Genomic DNA, 4,065 nt, shown 5'->3' on the forward strand with positions numbered 1-4,065 from the left:
TTTTTCTCTGTGTTGTGTTTCCAAAAGTGTGATTATGCTATTTATGCTGCTTTGTAACCTGCCTTTTTACTTCATAGTGCCTGGTGAACACCTTTCTTTCCTTATGAATAAACAGTATCAAAGGATGGTTTTCAAGTTAAAATTTTGACCTTCATATACACATAGGCTGAGCATGTACATGTTCTTTAATGAAGGAACTGGGAGGATGGTAAAACTGGTTCAATAGAGAAACAGAAATTTATATAGTCAGTGTGGAAAAATGTATTTAAATGGGATTTCTAGGTTAGATATGAAACTGGTTAATATTCTACAAGGCAATGAAATTCTATCCTTTGGGGTTATCTTTTCTGCTAGAGAGAAATAATTTGCATCTCAACTGGACAAAATCAAAATCATTTGCAATTTATTCATATATAAATTCACATCTAATTTCATATAGTCTAGGCCCCTAAGAAAATGGTCAGTCAAACAAAAACATATATTTCTCTAGAGCAATGATTCTCAACTAAAGGTGATTTTTCTTCCCAGAGGACATTTGGCAATGGCCAAAGACATGTTTGGTTGTCACCACTGGGGAGTGTTAGTGGCCTCAGGTGGGTAGAGGCCAGGGGTGCTGTTAAACATTGTACAATGCACAGGACAGCCTCCACAACAAAGAATTATCCAGCCCAGACTGGCAACCTCCACAACAGAGAATTATCCAGGCCGTACTGTCAGTGGTACCCACCTCTTAGATGCTAGTAGCACCCCCACGGTTGTGACAACCAAAATGTCTCCAGACATTGCCAAATGTCCCACAGGGAGGCAAAATTGCCCCCAGGTCAAACACACTGCTTTAGAGTTGCACTTTACAAATCCATCACCTCTAGTCACGTGTAGCTATTTATTTTTATTTTTTATTTTATTTTTATTTACTTTTTAATGTCATAATGTTAATGAACACCAGGGGTTCAGTCTAGGTCCTGTTGCTTGATGTACAGAAAGCCAATCACTGAGACAACAAGTATTGCAGGGAAGAAAGCTTTCTTCAGGTGACATCACTGGGAGAGACAGGAAATAAACCTCAAATCCATTCCTCCTCCCTGACTAAAGTTAGGTGTTTACACATCATGGGAGGATAACAGGAGCAGCAAGGAAGAAGAGTTGGTCAACAGGCAGCAGGGGCATCCCACAGAAGAAACATACGTTTCTCAAGCTTCAGTTCTATGGACATCTGGCTTGTTGGAAAATTGGGCAGGCAACAACAAAAAAATGTTTTTAATTAACCAAAATTGAAAATTTAGTTCCTAGCAATAGCTTTACTTCAAGTGTTCAGTAGCCAATTGTGGGCCAAGTGCAGTGACTCACTCCTGTAATCCCAGCACTTTGGTAGGTCAAGTCAGGAGGATTGCATGAGGGCAAAAGTTTAAGACCAGCTTGGGCAACAGGGTGAGAGACCTCATCTCTACAAAAGAAAAGAAAATAAAAACAACAACAACAAAATAGCCATGTTTGGCTAGTAGCTACTCTACTGGGTAGGGCAGGCAGAGAACATTTTCCTCTTTGTGGAAAATTCTGCTTGATGGTACTGCCTTAGAGAAATAATCATTTCATTGGTCTGTTAGACATTGGGACAATGTAATATTGAAAAAATATGCAGGCCAGGTGCAGTGGCTCATGCCTTTAATCCCAGGACTTTGGGAGGCTGAGGCATGCAGATCAGTTGAACTTAGGAGTTCGAGACCAGTCTAGGCAACATGGTGAAACCCCGTCTCTACAAAAAAAAAAAAAAAATCAGCCGGGCATGGTGGTGGGCACCTGTAGTCCTAGCTACTCAGGAGGCTGAGGTGGGAGGATGGCTAGAGCCCAGGAGGTGAAGGTTGCGGTGAGCTGAGACCACACCACTGCACTCCAGCCTGGGCAAGAGAGCAAGACCCTGTCTCAAAAAAGATTTAAAAAACATATATAAAGAAAAGAAACAAAAAATGTGCAGCTATCCTTTTTCCTTATTTCCAAGTTTTGGATAATTTTTCTTTTTTTTTTTCCACCAGCACTTTTATTTTTCCTTACGCACTCATGTGTTGTTGGGACCTAATGTTCTCACATAACTATAGCAAACCAAAATTTGTTGTCATCTCTTAAAGAATTGAGAATTGCATACACACACACACACACACACACACACACACACACGCACAAAACCTTACATAAATTAAAGGGACGAATACATTTACAGGTATAAATGCAAACCGTTTCCAACTCAAGGCAAGTAAAAGCCATGGTACTCTGGCAGGAAAACATCAGCTAAAAAAGGAAACTGGGTCCTACAGCTTGGACCTTCCAACCCTGACAGACCAGCAGGACAGAAACTGGTTCAGGAGCCCTTGCCAGCCTCTAGAGAAATCCCAGAACATTCAGCCCTAACACATTAACACCCTGCACTGGTGGGAGACTGCTGGCCACACAGACCCACCAAGCCATGGACTTGTCTTCCACAAGCACGTACTTACCTCAGTCACATGTGGTTCTTAGACCAAGCCACATGTACTAAGGGTTGAGATTCAAGATATGTACAGGATACTTAACAAATACCAAGGGAACAGTTAACTTGCATACGAGGTCAAAATCAGCAACAAGTTTTACAATCCAGTGCTGATATCAAATACAAGCTTCAAGGACGAATTTCTTTTCGAAGGCTTATTCCAGTTTCATGAGGCTGGCATGGGGTGTATGCATTTGCCGGGGGCAAATTTATTCTTCTGAATTAATCCACGCAGCAAAGGCTAGGCATCTGCTCGCAGTCCATTTAGAAGCATTTGCGGTGGATGATGGAGGAGCCTGACTCCTTGTACTCCTGCTTGCTAATCCACATCTGCTGGAAGGTAGACAGGGAGGCCAGGATGGAGCCGCCAATCCACACCATGTACTTGTGCTCAGGAGACTCGATGATTGTGACCTTCACGGTGCTGGGCACCAGGGTGGTGATCTCCTGCATCCTGCCCGTGATGTCCAAGTACACGGTGGTGCCGCAGGACAGCACCGTCTTGGCCTACAGGTATTTGTCGATGTCCACGTCACACTTTACAATGGAACTGAAGGTGGTCTCGTGGATGCTACGGGTTCCATGCCCAGGAAAGAAAGCTGGAAAGTTGCCTCTGGACACCAGACCCACTCGCTGCAGATGGTGATGACCTGGCTGTCAGGTGGCTCATAGCTCTTCTCCAGGGATGAGGAGAACATGGTGGCGGCCAGCTCCTGCTTCAAGTCCACGGTAACGAAGCACAGCTTCCCCTTGATGTCACGCACGATCTCCCACTCGGCCGTGGGGGTGAAGCTGTAGCCACACTCGGTGAGGATCTTCATGAGGTAGTTGGTTAGGGGAGATGGGCACCATGTGGGCGACCTCGTCTCCAGAGTCTGTGACAATGCCACTGTTATGCCCAGACTAGAGGGACAGCATGGCATGGATGGCCACACACATGGCCAGGGTGTTGAAGGTCTCAAACATGATCCAAGTTATCTTCTCTCTGCTGGTATTGGGGTTCAGGGGGGCCTCAGTCAGCAGCACTGGGTGCTCCCCCGGGCCACTCGCAGCTCGTTGTAGAATGTGTGGTGCCAGATCTTCTCCATGTCATCCCGGTTGGTGACCATGCCCTGCTCGATGGGATACTTCAGGGTCAGGATGCTGCACTTGCTCTGGGCCTCGTTGCCCACATAGGAGTCCTTCTGGCCCATCCATGCCCACCATCATGACCTGGTGCCCAGGGCACCTGACAATGGAGGGGAACATGGTTTGGGGGGGCATCGTTCCTAGCAAAGCCAGCTTTGCACCTGCCAAAGCCATTGTCAATGATGAGCCCGATGAGTTCTTCCATCACCATCGTGGAGAAGCGGGTGGCTGAGCAGCGGGAGGATGCGGTGTGTGGGCTAGTGGCAGTGAGTGAGTAATAATTTCTTCTACAGGACCTTTGTTAAAGGCAGCATAGAGCTGCAAGGCTAGGTAGACTGTAAACGCCATGACATCATGGACTGGAGCTTGGTTCTCTCATTATCCCTAGCACCTGCTGCAGGGACTGATACCTGGCA

At 45.9% G+C, this 4,065-nt stretch overlaps 1 pseudogene; it reads right to left on the reverse strand.

The window, feature by feature from the left end:
• Window positions 1-2,785: 2,785 nt before the first annotated feature.
• Window positions 2,786-3,860, reverse strand: LOC100435453 (actin, cytoplasmic 2-like; annotated as a pseudogene).
• Between the last annotated feature and the right edge of the window lie 205 nt (window positions 3,861-4,065).

This window comes from Pongo abelii, chromosome 18 (genome assembly GCF_028885655.2).
Source record: "Pongo abelii isolate AG06213 chromosome 18, NHGRI_mPonAbe1-v2.0_pri, whole genome shotgun sequence".
Lineage (NCBI taxonomy): Eukaryota > Metazoa > Chordata > Mammalia > Primates > Hominidae > Pongo > Pongo abelii.